The following is a 19,272-nucleotide window of genomic DNA, read 5'->3' as shown; positions in this document are numbered from 1 at the left end:
CTTCTACCTCCTTGGTGGATGAAATAGAAGAGGATGCTGTGCTTAATTGGATCTTTAAGGAAGATAGTCCAAATGAGGAGGTATGACATTGTGAGATTTCCTCAAACCAATATGGTCATGGTTACAAAATGATTCAATGTATGGGATACTCAGGTACTGGTCCTCTGGGCAAACAAAAAGAAGGTATTACTGAACCAATTCAGCTACAAACCAAATCCACAAATGATAAGGCTGGACTGGGATATAATTCGAAAAAGACATCAGACCAAAAACATGTTTCTAAGTCTAAGTGCCCGAAAAGGATATCACCTTTATTATTACATGAAGCAAACACTAAGAAAATAAAAGTAGAGTGTAGACAAGAAAAAGAGGAATCAATAGTCAAGAAAGAAGAAATAGTCAGTGATCAGGCTTCGATGGTATCAGCTATGATAATACAAGAAGTTGAGGTTCCTGAGGATATAAGAGATGAAATGGTAAGAATCAAAGAATTGTTTGCACCATTAAAAGTTCCAGTGACATATACTAGCAAGTAACAAGTAGATGATTTAGAGACTGATTCAAACAAGTATGAATGGGGTCCTGACTATCTTTCAGACACATCCACTACAGAAACTCTAGAAGAATCTAGTGGTGTCATAGATGATACTCAAGAGCTGATGCACATAAAAATAGAGAAGGAAATACAAGAAATTAGACAAAAGAGGCAAGCAAATTATGAACAAGGATTGAAATAAGGAAGAATACCAGAAAGCTTCTCATCTATGTGCCCTTATCCTAAAACAGAAAAAATCAGTTATAGCACTACATAGGAAGAGTTAGAAGCTATAGAACAAGAACCAGTCATCAATCTAGAAGAAGCTGAATGGAGTAGATGACAACAAATCATAGAAACAATGAGATCATGTCAACAGGTGTGTCAGATACAAATGACAAATGAACCACAACATGAAGGAACTTGTAGCATTAAAGATGTTGGTATTGATACCATACATATGCTTACTAAATCACCTGAAAGAGGCTTGGAAACTCCATCCAATGACTCTAATGACTCTGATGATAGTCCTATTCATGATGATATCCAGTCAGCCTCAAATTCTGAATCATCTGATACAAATAATGAAAAGTTGCCTACTAGTCTTATTGTTGTTAAACCACAATATGACGTCTAGTCTGGCGTAGTAAACGATGTTACAAGTATGTTTATTGGATTAGATCAATTAAATTCTAATGTGAACTTTAATAATCATGATCTGACTCTTCCTGGTCTCAGAACGCAAGGTATCATTCTGGAACTTGACTTTTCGATCCACAACTGTGATAACAATACCATGAATGCTCTTGAACCTATCCAAAATTTGTCCTTAGTACATCCTAAATTGATTGACTGTACTTTACAAAACCAACCCATGGATATATCTACTTTTGATAATGACTATACATTATCCTATTATCTTAATGTGGTTGAACCTATAAACTCTTCCACCAGTGAACAAAGTGAAAATATGACTGAAGCGGATATCAAGTATCTTAGTCACAAAAACAAGAAAAATAAAAATAAAAGATTTGATGGCGAAAACCATATTGTGGCAGTGTCAGAATCTAAAAAAGAGAAAATAAAGGATGTACCTAAAGGTGAAAGTCTCTTTGAGGCACCTGAAGGTGAGATACTTGGTATACTGCCCAGTCATTTCTAGGAGTGGTCTTCCATATTGATCGAGCCAACTCAGCTAGTGAATATCAGGAATCAAGAGACACCACAAATTATTCATGTAGCTCAATCACTATCAATAGAAGAATTGAAGGAGTTCACTCAGCTATTCTTAGAAAAGAAAATAAACTTTGCATGGACATACTCTGATATGCCAGGCTTGGATCCTAGTCTCATTATGCACCATCTCTCAATCACGCTAGGAGTAAAACCAGTTAAAAAAAAACTTCATAAGATGCACCCACATGTAGTGTTATTAGTAAAAGCTGGATTTATCAGAGAAATAGATTATGTTGAATGGATTTCCAACATAGTGCCTATGTCGAAGGTAGATAAATCTATTAGAGTTTGTATAGATTTTAGAGATCTCAACAAAGCATGTCCAAAAGATGACTTTCCATTGCCAAATATTGATATGATAGTCAACATGACATCTGAGTATGAGATGTACTCACTAAAGGATGGATTTTCTGGCTACAATCAGATTAAAATCACTCCTGGAGATCAAGAAAAGACAACTTTCACCTGTGCATGGGGAACCTTTTTTTGAAACGTTATGCCATTTGGGTTAAAAAATGCAGGGGCAACCTATCAAAGAGTAGTTACAACTATCTTTCATGACATGATGCATAAGAATATGGAAGATTATGTTGATGACACCTTAGTGAAGACTATGAAAAGATCAACGCATATTCAAGAGTTAGGTCCTATACTTGACAGAATGGAAAAGTTCAAGCTCTAATTAAATCCAAAGAAGTGTGCATTCAGAGTGACATCTGGTAAACTACTTGGCTACATCATTTCAAAGAAGGGAATCGAGGTTGATCCTGAGAAGGTCCAAGCTATAATGGAAATGCCACCTCCAAAGAACATCAATCAAATGAGAAGTCTACAAGGATGTCTCCAATACATTAGAAGATTCATTTCTCAACTAGCAGACAAAGCTCAACCTTTTACAAAAGTATTGAGAAAAAAAATAATATACAACTGGGATTAGCAGTGTGCACAACATCTTTAACAGATAAAAGAGTACCTATCTAATCCACTAATATTGATGCCACCTATTCAGGGTAAACCACTCATCTTATATATATCAGCAATTGATTCATCACTGGGGGCACTTCTGGTGCAACAGGATGACAACAAAAATGAACGAGCTATTTATTACATCAGCAAGACATTGGTGTCTTATGAAATGAACTACAATATAATAGAAAAAGCATGCTTGGCATTAGTCTTTGCATCATAGAAACTGAGGCACTATATGCTAGCACATTTAGTCAAGTTGGTGGCCAAAATTGATCCACTCAAGTATCTTCTTAATAAAGTAACACTCACCAGAAGATTGGCGAAATGGGTCATGATCCTTACAGAGTCTGACATTGAATATGTGGAATGCAAAGCCATAAAAGGACAAGTAATTGTTGATCAACTTGTTGAAGCTCCACTTAAGGATACTCAACCACTACACATCAAGTTCCTAGATGAATTAATAATGCATCTTACTCAACAACCCTGGAAGATGTTCTTCGATGGTTCCTTTACTCAAAATGGTTTAGGTGCTAGCATATTATTTATTACTCCTCAGAAGTATTCAATCCCAAAGTCTTACAAGATTATGTTTCCCTGCACAAACAATATTGTAGAATATTAAGCTTTGGTGAATGGAATAAAACTAGCTATTGAATGGAAGGTTGCTGAATTACATATCTACAGAGATTCTCAGCTGGTTATCAATCAGATCAACGATACATATCAGACTCGAGATGAGAAATTGATGCCTTACAAGAGGATGGTGGATGATATCAAGAAGTACTTTGCTTTTGTATCATTCTAACAGATTCCTAGATCAGTGAACAGAGCAGCAAATGCTTTGCATCTATACCTAAGTTACAGGAGTCCAATTTTCACTTTGATTTCCTGGTGGAAGAGTTATATTACCCTGCTTATGATTCTCTTGAGACCCAAATAGTTTGTTCTATTATTGGGCATGACTCATTCTGATACAGCCACATATATTCCTATCTGTGCGATCAAATTATCCCTGAAAACCTTACTTGTAATGAGAAAAGGAACCTAACTCAAAACGCTTCACGGTATGTTATCATAGCTAATGATTTATTTAGACAAGGTTTGGATGGTACATTGCTTAGATGTCTAGAAACTAAAGAATCTAAATGTGCATTATCGAAAGCCCATGAAGGTATTTGTGGATCTCATTTGAATGGTTTTACTTTAGCTCAGAAACTATTACGGGCTGGCTACTATTGGCCAGACATGGAAAAAGATGCCATTAAATTTGCTAAGAATTGTGAGAAATGTCAACTTCATGGAAATCTCATACATGCCTCGGCAAGGGACCTCATACCATTTATAACACACTGACCTTTTTAGCAATGGGCCTTTGATCTCATTGGTCAGATATATCCAGCTTCATCCAATGGACATAAATTCATCATAACTGCCACTAAGTATTTCACCAAGTGGGTAGAGGCAGTTCCGCTCATCAAAGCAACTGGTAAACAAGTTGCCTTGTTCATCCTAAACTATATCATTTGCAAGTATGGGATACCTTCATCCATTGTGACTGATAATGGAGGACTATTCAAGAATAAAGATCTGGACAAGCTTTGTGAGAAATTCAAAATAAAGCAACACTAGTCATTAGTATATTACCCTCAAGGTAATGGACAAGCCAAGGCATCTAACAAAAACCTACTGACTATCTTGCACAGAATAGTGAACAAGTCTAGGAAGGATTGGCATCTGCAGCTCAATCCTACACTATGGGCTTACAGAACAAGTATCAGAACACCTATTGGGGCTACACCTTTCTCTTTGGTGTATGGGTCCAAAGCAGTATTACCTATTGAAGTAGAAATACCATCTCTAAGAGTTTCGTTGCAAGGTCTTGTTACTGATGAAGATCATAGAATATCTAGATTGCAAGAACTCGAATTGCTAGATGAGCATCGACAAGTGGCATTCGATCATCTCAGAGTGTATCAGAAGAGAATGTTCAGAGGATATAACAAGAAGGTTCGACAAAGAGAATTTCAAGTTGGTGACCTAGTTCTGAGAGAAAATCCAAAAAATCAACGGTTTTGCGACAATAAAGGGAAGTTTGAACCCAACTGGTTGGGTCCTTACATTGTTACTGCAACATACAGCTCTGGTGCCTATCAAATCTCAAACTCGGAAGGAGAATAGCTCCATGAACCGATTAACACCATCCACTTGAAGAAATTCTTCGCTTAGCATTCTCTGCTCCAACAAACATGTACAGCTGAAAAAGTCTTGAAAAAAATCCTAAAAATCAAAAAAAGTCTTGAAGAAATCCAAAAAAACCAAAAAAAAAATAAAAGAAAAGAAAAAAATATATATATAAAGAGAGAAATTGCCCTGGTGAAAACTTGGTAAATAGGCACCTTGGTAAAAAAAATAAAAAATGAATCTCTGCCAAGCAGGTGAAAACCTGGCAAACAGGCGCCTCTTGTACTCAAGCATTCCCATCTATCAATGCAACGTTGGCATTTCCCGCTTTCATGCATCTTTTTCTTTCGCTTGTACATATTTTCAGTCACTTTTGTGACATCTTGGTTCATTGGAACCCTCATGACTTGAAACTGATCAACATCCTAGTCTTAGGTTACTCGACAGAGCACATTACATATCCTAAGCAGTGTCAACCAAGTCATTCTTCCGTCAGTGAAACCTGGTCGTCTACTCTGAGTCACTCACTTGTCTCCTAACTACCAAAGAGTTTATCACTGAGTTCACAAGAAAAACAACATAACAGAAAACAATCACTAAATAGTTTGAGCTATGAATGAAAATTTTCTTTGTATGCTATCTTTTATATTGATTTTTGATTATTGTCCCTCTGAGTAACTCGAGGAAGTCTATTGTGACTAAGAGGAGCAAGGATTGGGGGTATAATATTTTCTTTGTTTTCTGCTTGTAGGAATGATCCCGATGATTTGGAAACATATAAATTAGTTGGGTGTCTGTGATAAGAGCCTTCACATCAAGGTGAAATCACCTCACATACCTCGAGTCCGCTTATTTGTATGCTACGGGGAGGTCCATATCATTTTTTTGTTTTTTTTGAGGGAATTTCTTTATGATGCAATTTGGGTCCCTATGAAATCTATCCAAGGATATAAATGAAAAAAGGGTCATTGGGGACAAGATAATTAATATTGCACATTGAAAAAGAAAGGAACTCTAACCTACCTATTGTGTTTGTTATGCTCAGTGATGAATCTTAAGTATTTTAAATCCAATGACTAGGTTTAGGTTGCATTTTGCACATAATTTTGCATATCATTTTGCATATCATTTTGCATTTTTGTGAATCTAGAGTGATTTCAGTATGGTAATAATTTCTTTATCTTCTGAAGGAGAGCTGAAAGCATCATCATTTCTTACACTAAGTGGTCTATTTATCATTATTTCTCTGATCGAGTACTTGTGTTTTGAGATGTTTAGCTGCATACATAACATTTCATATAGCTTCATACATTTCATTATTACTCATTTGCATTATCATTTATTTGCATATACAAGAAACAAAAATATACATTCATAATCATTTGCATTACATACATTCATATGGAAAAGAAATGCATACATATAGAATAAAGCATATAAGAGACATCTCATAAGTGAATCAACACAAGTACGATGAAGTTAAATCAGATCTCGTATATATATAATGTCAAGTATAAGAGTACAAAATGATGTCCAATGACATATACAAACTCCCATCGGAGCAAGAATCATATAGGCTACAAAAAATGGGTGTGTCTACAAAAAAAAAAATATTCGAGCTACAAATAAATCATCTAGTTGGCGCCCTCTCCCTCATCGCCTAGTGGAGGAGGAGGAGCCTAATGTCCGGGATCCTGGTGTGGTGCCAGAGCTCCCTCCGATCATGCCATATACTACAAATAGGGTTGTACCCGCTGTGCAATAGGAACTGCGACACTATATGCTGCCACATAATATGCTGCCCTACTACTCTGGAGAAGAACCTCCTATCATAGAGACTCTATCTCTGCTCTCAACTCTTCTCTCAATGCTATGATTTGGCAATCATGCTTGGCCCTCACCTTGACCAGCTATCGGTCTTGCTCCACTAGCTGAGTTTGACCCACTGTCAACTGTGACTGTAGCTCTACAAGATGTGCTCTCATCGACCATACCGTGTCAGCCCCCTACTCTCTCCTAGGCTCTCTACCACCATCTCCACCTGTGGCTCCACTCTGCTCATCCAGCTGTTGTCGGACCTGCCTCGGAGCTACTCACTCCTCTCCACCACCCAACCTCACGCCTACTCTCCCAAGGGATCCACCCTCACAACATTAGCTGGCACCCTACTGCTGCTAGCACTAGGATCACCACCAGTCTGTCAAGGAGCCTCTGATCTATGTGCCTATCCCTACCTCTGACCCTGCCTTTGGCCCTATACCTATGCTAGTGTGGGGGCATCATCCTCCACATCCTCAATAAGAGGAGCCTGCTCTCCTAGATCTATAAATCAAGGGAATGGATGCTACTGAAAGTAATCCCTATACTAGGGCAATACCCCCACATCTGCTACATCATCCAGGTAATCCCATCTCATGCGGTGTAACCCTGTCAACTCCTACATCGCAAACACGTATGATAACCATGGAGACCATCCCTGTCTCTCCTCATCTGCATATCAATAATATGTTGTATACTCCTATGAGATCCCCTGAGGCCGTTCATACTGCCTCATCACTCATGAAATGACGAATCGCTCCACAACAGTTTGTGATCTCCCTATCAGTGGGCATGTCACAAAAAGATCTCTGCGAACCCTCTGCCAATCATCCCACAACTCCAATCCTCTGTATGGTCTCTAGACAACTACTATAAGGTCGTTGAGCTATCATCGCCAAAAATCTATCTTGCCTAGATGAGGTTGTGTGATATATCTGGCATACCTGTAAATGATCATCTGCCCAAGCTCTCTACTATCATCTACAATCGGCTGACAAATGGGAAGGTGCTTCCAAGCCCACACCTGCAAAATTTATACACCCACGGCCATGCTCTACCCATCTTTGTAAATAATCTCATGCATCTCCTGATACATGTGGGCCAATAAACAAGAACCCCAGCCAAGTCTCTGAGGGGTCTCTATCAACCTCTCTAGCATTTGGCTCCATCTGCTCTAGAAACCCTGCTGCCCTCTGTCCGACATCAAGAAGCAATCAATGAACCCTGCTAGAACACATGCTAGGGGATACTCCTCACTATACCTACTCATAAGTATGTCCCAACTCATGGAACGAGTCAAAATGTCTAGGTCCCTGAATACGTTTCTAAGTGCCTGTAGTCCAGGTAACAACGTGGTATCATAATCCACCTTATCCCCAGCAAAAGGGATACGAAGGATCCTATACACATCCTCGAGAGTGATAGTCAACTCCCCAACTGGCAAATAAAATGTACTCTGCTCTGAATGAAAATGCTCAACCAATGTTGTGAGCATTCTGTGGTTCACATGGATATTAGGTAATTGCAATAGATGAGTCAAGCTGCATAAATCAACATGAGCCTACTCAACCTTAGATAAATGATGAACTAATATCATCATAGGTGGATATACACATTTGAAGAGTGCAGGAGGTAATCGAACCTGCAAAAACCCAACAACATTCATCAAAAAACATTCCAAATGAGCCTACAAGAGAAGTTAAACATCACGCAAATCCAAATAAGTCAAATGAAAAACCAAAATTTCATGTTTACACTTTCAAAAATGATCACTATCTTTCGAATGACAAAACATAGTCAAGCAGCATCTCATATGAGTCAGGAATGGCTCTCGTACGAGAAAATAGCCTTGAACGATAAACTTTTACACATCGCACGACAAAATGGTCGTTTAATAGACCTGGCGTACGACACGAGGGTGGATCCCGTACGACAAAACTAGTAGGCTCAAACAAAAAAAGATTTTTTACTGGTTTCTCATATGAGACAGGATCCTGTCTTGCATGATAAACTGAGACACCCAACCCAAAACTTGTGAAAAACTTCAAAAAAGCATAAAAAATTCAAAATTGGAAACATAAAGAGGCTTAAGATCGATCACTTACCACTGGCTCATATTTTCGGGGTCGATTATGTCTTCTCTGGTGCTCAAATCGATGCTAACAAGTAGGGACAACCATTTTCTTCACATAAGGCTTTTTGAATTTTCAAACTTGGAGGGTTAAAATGATTTGCAAATGACACTTTCGTCTCATATATAGCCTAAAACTTAATTTTTCAACTTGCTCCGATGGTTATGAAAATTGTATCCTTAGCTAATTTGCTTGCTCGGATTCCATTTTCGGGATCAAAATTGAAATTCGAGATCATTTTGCTAGTCAATTTCACAATTTCGACCACTTAGTGCTCTTTTCATCAAATGCTCATTCTTTCTTCAAATCGCACTCAATTTCAATGCTGAATCTTAATTCAATTTCATTCTACAAATCAACATTACAATCAACTCTACACTCAATTTTTCATCAATCAACGCCGAAATTTTTAAAAATTTCTCATAATCAATTTGTGCTCAAATAACTTATTTTCGCCACACAATTTCCTATAATAAATCCCTCGCTATCTTTCTATTTCACTCCCGAGGGGGCATACTCACGACCTTATGAACCTTATGACTTCACATCTCACAAGTCGAGAAAAATTTTCAAATCTTCATCAAAAGTCGAGCAAAATCTTTTCAACTAAAGAAAATCAATTCTTATTGCTAAGGGGCATCTCAGCTTCATCGCTTCACATCAAGTTGAGATCTCTCATTCATTTGAATCGAATCAATCGCTAGGGGTATATCAGTTTCATTGCTTCAAATCAAGCTAATATTTGTCTTTCATTTGAATTAATCTCTTAACATTAATCAGTTTCATCGCTTCAAATCAAGTTGATTATTCGTTTAAACTCAATCAAAAGTTTCAAGAGCATCTTTGATCACACTAAATCTAAGCAGGTGTTTAGTATTCGTTTCTTGATCAAGCTGAATGGTTCATTCTTCGCTCATCATGTCTTGATCAATCAAGCTCAAGATCAATTTTTATCATCACTCATTGCATTTAAGATCAATCAAGTTCTAGATCAGTAAGATCCGCTTCTTGATCAATCAAGTTCAAGTTCGGTATATTTGTTTTCTATCGTTCCTCAATTTAATCAAGTTTGAGATCGGTATCACTTTAATCAGACTTCATTCAACTTTGTCACTTTGAATCAAGCTAAACACCTTTCTTTTCATCTAGTTCATGATCAATCAAGTTCAGAACTGGCATCTCCTAGACATCACACATTCTTTGAACCAACGCGTTGCTCGCACATTAATTCAAAGAGGGGAAAATGTAATACCCTAAATTGGTCATCTAAACCATGGGCCCCTAATCTCAACAACATCACCAAGGTCCTAACCAAAGGCAATTAAATCAATCTTGAGCACATTATTAATTCTTTAATCATCAAATATCACATGGCAAATCAACTACTCAATATTAATTAAATATTTATTTAATTAATCAAATCATTTCCAATAATATCATTTTGATCAATTATCCCATTTTAATTTATTAAATATCCTTGCATATTTAATTAATTAATAAATTTGCCATTCAATCGTGCAAAAAGGATTAATTTATTACAAAAGATGAATTAATTTATTACAAAGAGTTGAATTGAAAATAAAACAAAAAGAATTGAATTGAGAGAGAAATCAAACTTGAGATATTATTTCTTTTTCTAAATTTAGAACTTGAAATCAGAAAAGCAATTTAATTGAATTATTGAATTATTCTCTAAAAATTGGAACTCAAAGCTTTTCAGAAAAAAGAAGTTCAGTTGCATTGAAAAGACCTTTTTCTTGAATAAATCAAATATGTGCATGGAATTATCTATTTTCATCATATATGCATGGAATTAATTTATTATTATTTTCCAATGCAACTTGGACTTCTAATTTGAATGCATTTCAATTAAACTATAATTGGAATCTATCTCAAGGTTAACTGAACATGATTTCTCAATTATTTCAATTAATCCAAATTTAAGCTTTTTCATCATCTCTCTTGTGATTCTCTATAAATTTAGTCTTCAGCTCTCATTCCAATTCACCCCAGAGATTTTTGAGAACACGCTTGGAGATTATTATCATGCTAATTTTGCTCTGGAGTCATTGAAGATTATTGTGCTTTTTAGATTGTTTACATCCATTTTACATTCATTATTGCTTGCATCCATCATTGCTTGAATTGATTATTGCTTGAATTATTCATCCATCTTGCACCATATAGTTAATATCATATAGATTAAATCCTTCGTCTTGGTGTAGTCTAGTCACTGGTATTGCTTATAAAAATATGAGAGCAATTTTATACTCACATCTTTTAGAAGGCAATTGGTCGCTTTGCTATGGTTTATTACTTATTGATTATTGATTACTAACCATGCATATAATGACTTAATTGAAGTGTTGTGCTTGCAGCTATAGGTTCACTTTTTCACACACACAAAGTCTACAATAGTTTTTTCATTATTGGCAAAGGGGGAGAAGTATAAATTTTGAATGTTTTGATGTATACTTTCATGTTATTTCTGTTAAGAAGTGGTATACATTGTATTTTCTGCAAAAGGGATAGTGTATATGCTTAGGGGGAGTAATTTTTATTATGGTATATTTTTGTTGTAAAACACTGAGATGTCAAAATTTTCCTAAGTGTTTCCATCAATGCCAAAGGGGGAGATTGTTGGCATTTTTGATGATTGATGTTGTGATTGTCATTGATGGACACACACTTGATTTGAGATCACTTTTTGTATGTATGAGTTAAAGCTCAACTAGTATCTGTTCCAACCGGTATGGTGTATTATAGTCTTTAGACTATCGGTGTTTTGCAGAAAGTGTTTACTGATTTGAAGCGGTATGAAGACCCCAAGTGGTTTGAGGATCTCAAGCAGTATGAAGGAACAAAGCAGCACAACTCATATTTCCCTATCTTCATTTTGTCAAACCGGCAACCAGTATTTTGTATGAACTGGTAATACTCTGTGATGAGTTACCATCCACCGATTGTTTAGCGGTGCCGACACTCTGGCGGTGCTTTTTGTGTCATGTTACCAAATATGTCTAGAGGTATTGAGCCTAGGAAATTGTATTGCAATCCTATTGGACCGACATGAAATCAGATTCCTTTATAAGGACATCATATCTAGGGTTTTAGGTTGTTGCTAGGGTTGAAGTTGGTTGATGAGTTTTTGTAAGAGAGCACACAGAAGACAAGTTCATGTCTATGGAAGATAGATAGAGTGTGAATGTGTTGAAGACTGAAGTAATGCTGGAATGCATTAGGAATGAGCTATTAAGGATCTAACCAAGCAATCTGTGCTATTTGCTAGATCACTCACTTGTTGATTACTCACATCTTCGACAAGTCTAAAGCCCTTAACCGGGTAGGCCCAAAAGCCTTTTGTAAATCCTCTAAAAAGGTGGTTCACATCTGTGGATCTTAAATCCTCTAGCAAGGTAGTCTTTAACCAGATTTATCTCCTAACAGAGATTGAGATTCCTAACAGGATCTGTTCTGGTAAAGAACATTGTATGACCTTAACTAGTCTAGTTCCTATTCTGCAGATAGTTACTTGTGAGTTTCATCTCACCGTGGTTTTTCCCATTTGGGTTTCCACATCAAAATCTCTTGTGTTATGGTGTTTGTGCTTCTGTGGGTGAATGCATTATTTGCTATTTGGTTTGCATGTGTGCTAACCGGTTTGTTTGCTAAACTATTTTATTGGTTTACTGGTAGTCTAGTAAATTATTTAAGTACAATCATTTTTGGCATACTAATTCACCCCCCCTCTTAGTATTCATCAGATGATGCAGTTGATGATGATGCTTTGAAAGCTAGATCTATCTTGATAGTAGTAACAGGACCAAATTCCTCAAGGTCAAAAGCTGAAAGTTTTCCAACCAAGGTGTCTCTAGATACTGATGCATTAAGCATTATTCTTAATTCATTTATAGCAGTAACTTTCATTTTATATGTCGGTGACAAAGCTCTTAAAACTTTAGAAACAATCTCATCTTCACTTAAGGTTCCTCCACAATATTATATACCCAAAACAATTTCATTTACTCTTTTCATAAAAGTAGAAATTCTTTCTTCTTCTTCCATTTTCAGACTTTCATACCTGACCCAGAAGCATTCAAGTTTTGCAATTTTGACTATGGAATCTCCTTCATTCAATGTTTCTAGTTTGTCCCAAATAGCTTTAGTAGTAGATCTATCTGACAATCCCATGACTTGCTTATCTGATAATGCACTCAAAAGTGCTTCTCTTTCTTTGCAATCATTTTCCTCATCTTTTCCCATGGTTGGTGGATTAGGCTGACCGGGAGTAGGAGTAGTATAACCATTCTTTGTAACCTCCCATATATCTTTTCCAATACAATTCAAGTGTGTCTCCATCCTGATCTTCCATATGCCAAAGTTAGTTCCATCATGTTTTGGACTGTCCTTCCTAATAGTTAGAAGACATTGGATCTCCTCAAGCTATTAAACTTATGCAAAAATAGGACTATGCTCAGATACCAATTGTTAGGTCCCAGAGACAATTGAGAGGGGGGGATGAATCAGTTGTCTAATAAATTCAACCAAAATTAACTTAACCAAAACTTAATGCTTAATACTAGTAAACCAAACTTTATGCCTGTAGATAGTCTTAATAGTTAATTGCAATACTGGTAAAGATTAATTCATGAAATAGAAAGACAATAACATCCACAACACATAACACAAATGTTTGTACGTGGAAACCCTGTAAGGGGAAAATCCATGGTGGGAAGCCTTACCCACAATCAAATGATACTACTGCAGATAGTATGTGTGTACAATATGGATTCTGTACATGCAAAAAGGCCAGCTGCCTAGAGCTCACTGCTTAATCACAAAATGAGAGTCACACTGACTACAATTGGATGGTTAAAGCCAATGATAATGTACTGCATAAAATAGCATCTTCATATGCTGGATTCAGTACCTGTTAAGTTCTGATTGCCTTCACAAAATCCTTCCTTCAACCTTCAAATGATGTCTGCATGTATAGCTCTGCTTATTTTCACATATACCTTATTGCAATTCTTTTCGCATTCACAATCCCTTCTTCTTTTGATCTTACAAATAAGATCTTACATATATACCATAACCTAAGACCAATTGAATAGGTCAGCTCACTAAAAGATATTACAATAAAATCAAAGTCTCTGACTTGCCGGTGAACATGCCCAAAATCTCCAAGTGCTGATAAGTGTTGAAAAGCGATGAAAAGTGTTGACATCAATGACAAAACCATATCAACATATCCAAAATGCCAACAAATCACCCACTTAAGGGGCAGGCATATACCTATCACCTTCGATTCAGTAAATAAAAGTTGTTATTTTTAACCCTTTATGGCAATGGTGATTTAATTTCTATTTGGAGATGTTTCTCCAACAAACATGGTGTTCTTTTTAATCCAACATAGGAATTGTTCTGACTTTGAAAGCAAACTTGGTCAACAAAATGAAATCGTGTAATAAAATGTCAATGTGGCTTGTTTGGTTTATGCTTGCAAAAATAATGTGGCTTGTTATTTTTACCTCTTTGAAAAATTGAAAGTGTGTCTTGTTCTTTTTAAAATCCCAAAAGAAGTGTGAAGTATTCTTGCAAAAATAGAAGTTTGATTTGTTGTTCTTTTTACCCTTGCAAGAAAGAAAAATTAAGTTCTTTTTAGGCACCAAAAGAGAGTGTGATTCTTTTTAAGTACCAAAAGGAATATAAAGTTCTTTTTAAGACTTTGAAAGAAAGGCAAAATGAGTTCTTTGTTACCAACTTTGAAAGAATGTAAAGTAAAGAAAACTAATCTAACTCCTCTTTGGCCCTACAAACAAATGTTAGAACCTGCAAGCAGCTAGTTAGTAAAATCAATCTTAATGGTGCACTTCACAAGCCTAAAATTTTGATCTGTTACAAAAATTGCCTACTCTTTGTTGCGAAGGCACCAAAATAGATAATATATGCACTAAAATAATTATCAGGAGCATACAGAAACTATCAGGTGCGCTAAAATAGGGGTCAAATGAGCTATCTAATGTGTCAAAATTGCTAAAATAATTGTCATATGCACCAGAGATATAAATAGATGCTCCAGAAAATGATTCAAAAGCATTAGAAAAGAATTGAAATTCACTAATTCTTATGTGCTTTTGGGCTGTGTGAAACTTAAGGGAAATTTTCGTTAAAAAGTGGGTTTCCCCACGATGGGCACCAAAAATGTATGCCTAAAATGGTATTAGTGGTCAGTTAAGAACAAGAAAAATAAGCACACCAATAAAACATTATATGAGAAGATCTTAACAAAGGAAAACAAGTTCTAATGAGCAATCTTTCCAAACCATTCTACTGTTCTCTGTCTCCAAGGATTCTTCTAGTTAATGGTTTCTCTCAGATCATTGAGAAACTAACCTTGAGAATGACAACTCCAAGAATGAGTGATATGGGATGAAAATGATCTATATGCAGTACATTTTAGATCTACATGGATTAACAAAGATTGCTAAGATATGATATTATGCTATGATAAAGATGATGATATGATAAAGAAACTAACAAGCTATGCTAACATGATTCCTGATTAAAATTGCTATGTTAATATACTCCTAAATGATTAAAATGTTCGATTATCAAAGAGAGGCTAAAATGCTTGATGAGAGTAAGACTATAATATGGATGCATGAAGACTTGGATCTCTATAATGGAGGAAATGACACCCATTTATAGAAGAAATGGGCAATTGGATGGTAAAGATTGAGTAATATTAACAAGGGCTAGGATTGAATGATCTTCAATCCATGTTTATAATTTTCACCAATGAATTGGTGACAATTGTCAACATGAGATGGCTCGAGGCATTAAATGCCTGAGAAGACATGGTGGTCACCCTAGGGGGTAAGATCAGGGTTGAGTTAATGGATAATCCCTTTGTCCAAAGGATAAACTCTTGTGCAAGAGTAAATGGATAACCATGGTCAAAGAAATGAATGCTTGAAGAGACCCATGGGTTAGAGAAGGGTTAAGTTATATTGAAAGTCTCTAACAAAGGGTCAAGTTTGAGTTAACCATTAATGTTTATTGAAGACTTTGGAGGTTAGCTTGTCAAAGACATAAAGCCTTTAATGGTTTATGAAGACTTTAGGGGATTTTGAGAAGTGACCTTCTCTTAAGGAGTGTGCAAATGCTTAAGCGGGGGATTAGGCTAATTAGGATGGTTTAGAAGAATCTAGAAGATAATTAGTCATGCAAATGGATTTTTTGGGAGAATGCAAGTGGGAGAATATTTTTAGATTTAATTTTGAATAAAATGATTTATTTCAAAAAAGTGGATGACAACTTGCATTTGGAAGGATTTTTAAATAAGTTTGATTTATTTAAATAGGATAAAGATTTTAATTAAATGTAATTTTTTTTTTTGCTTGGTAATTGCTTTTGACTAGAGCTTTAAACCAGATTACAACTGAGGTATTAACACCCTTGTGGATTTGTCTCTTTTGGCAGTAGCACAACTTCCTCTTTCCCCATATTACTCCTTATATCTCCCTACTCCTTATCACTCAACAAATCTCCTTATAACTCTTTCTCCTTATCACTCTACAAGACTATGTCTCCTTATAACTCTCAATCCTTATCACTCCACAAGTCTCCTTATACCTCCCACTCCTTATCACTCCAAATCACTCCAACTAATTTTGTCCTGAGCACCCTTATCTCTCCATCAGTTGTGACCCCTTATCACTCCATCCACGTAAGCCCAGGACAACCTCCTTATTACTCCATCTTCATAGCCAATGATGCACCACAACACCCAATACTTTTGTCTACTGCTGTGTTTGCAATAGTGGGGCATTATTAACACCCCCTGTCTATCCTTTCAATCTCTGGTATCCTTGATTTTTGTGGTCAAGCCGAAATTCTGTAGTTCAAAGTTGTCATGCTCCTAAATGGATGATCAGTCAACCACCGATCCATCATTCATGGTATAAACACCATGCGCATGCCATCAACGAGATAGTGTAAACAACCTGCAAGTGAAGTGAGTCAAAACATTGACCTCCCCAATTGGGGGCTCGTTACATTACAGTCATGCTATGGGGTGAACCCTTAATTAAATGTAAATTTAATTAAATAGGAAATGGGTATTTAATCAAATAAAAATGATTTATTTAATTAAAGGTTAGAATGTGGTCAATCAAATAAATTAAATAATTTATTTAATCAATAGAAGAATGTGGGGGGGATAAATTTATTTAATAGAGTTATTGATTTAATAGATTAAATAAATATTAAATATTTATTTAATTAGATGATCATATTTATATGTCTACACAAATATTTTTGGTTTTGGTAACACCTCGTGTAAGACTTTGTTTTGTTAGGTTTCGAGTATGTGTAACCCCGTGCAAGACAAATATATGCCTGGTTTTGGGAACATATCATATAAGAATTTATTTTGTCTAGTTTCGAGAATGTGTAACCCATATAAGACATATATAAATGTTACATATAGTTTTGAGCATTAAGTAACTCATATAAGAGTTTATTTTCTCTGGTTTCAAGAATGAACACCTTATTTAAGACATGCAAAAATATAGTACAATATAGTACAAAGAGGGCAATATGTATACCCCCCTTAAGATGTCAACATAGCCTTATGTTGATGTATTAAGGAAGCTAGAAACAAGGATACACACCTTCAACATGAAGATGATATCCTTTTAGGAAACAATAGGTAACACTCTTATGAGCAAGGATAAGATAGTTGAAAGAGATATCTTACAACAAGCATAAAGGGAATTTGTGGAGAAGAGATCTTTGCTCAAAAAAATCTACCTCCAAGAGGAGTTTCTTTAACAAACATAACATCTTCTACCAAAAGAAAGGAATGGGAATAAGAATCCATACCTTCCCCTTATTGCTAACTGAAAGGGAGTCTTGATGAAGGATGACACACTTTTGACCATAATTAAGGTTTTTTTCTATGATGGATATACATTGCCAAGTGTAAAAGAGGTTGTAGTCAAGGATATACACCTCTTGCATAAGAGAGAATCCTTGAGCAAATAAATGACTTCACACAAGGAATAACATCATATTATAAGAAAATACTGATGAATACTAAGAGGGGGGGGTGAATTAGTATGCCAAAAATTACTGCACTAAAACACTTACATAGTCTAAAGATAAACTGGTAAAGCAGTCTAACAGTCAAACCGGTTACCACACATACAAACCAAAATGTGAATATAGAATTCACCCACAAAAGCAATACAACCATAACACAAGATATTTGATGTGGAAACCCAACTGGGAAAAACCATGGTGAGATGGAACTCACAAGTCACTATCTGCAGAATAGAAACCAGACTGGTTAAGGTTAGACCGGTTAAGGTCTTACAATGTTCTTCACTAGAATAGATCCTGTTAAGAATCTCAATCTCTATTAGGAGATAAGTTCGATTAAAGACTACCTTGTTAGAGGATTTTAGATTCACATGTGTGAACCACCTTGTTAGAGGATTTTACAAATGCTTTGAGGCCTACCCGGTTAAGGGCTACAGACTTGTCAAAGATGTGAGCAATCAACAAGTGTTTGATCTATCTAATAGCACAAACTATTTGGTTAGATCCAATATTGCTCATAGCTAATGCATTCCAGAATTACTTTAGTCTTCTCTCTCTCTCTCACAGTTACAACTTGATCTTCTCAGACAAGATCATTCTCAATCTTCCACCTTAAACCCTAGCTCGACATTAACCCTTTTTGCAACAACTTAAAACCCTAGACATGATGTCCTTTTAAAGGAATCCGATTTCATGTCAGTCCAATAGGATCACATTACAATTTCCTAGGTTCAATGAATCTAGACATACTCAGTAACATGACATAAAAAGCACCATCAATGTGTCGGTACCGTCAAGCAATCAGTGGATTGGTAACTCATCACAAAGTATTACCAGTTCATACAAAAATACCAGTTGCCGGTTTGACAAAAAAGAAGACTGGTAAGAATGTGTTGTGCCACTTTTCTCCCTCATACCACTTGAGATCTATGAACCTCTTGGGGTCGACATGCCGCTTCAGACCGGGAAACACATTCTACAAAATCACCACTAGTCTAAAGACTAGTATACCACATACCGGTTGGAACAAATACCGATTGAGCATGAGCTCATACATATAAAGGGGATCTCAATACAAGTGTGTGTCCATTAGTGACAATCACAACATAAACAACAAAAATGCCAACAATCTCCCCCTTTGGCATTGATGGCAACACTTAGGAAAATAAAATTTTGACATCTAAGTGTTTTACAACAAAAACTTGCCATTAACAAAATTGCTCCCCCTAAGCATATACACTATCCCTTAATCAACACAGTGTATAGCAATTTTGCATACAGAGCATAATC

Source organism: Cryptomeria japonica, chromosome 5 (assembly GCF_030272615.1).
Source record: "Cryptomeria japonica chromosome 5, Sugi_1.0, whole genome shotgun sequence".
Classification (NCBI taxonomy): domain Eukaryota; kingdom Viridiplantae; phylum Streptophyta; class Pinopsida; order Cupressales; family Cupressaceae; genus Cryptomeria; species Cryptomeria japonica.
This window is presented reverse-complemented; position numbering follows the sequence as displayed.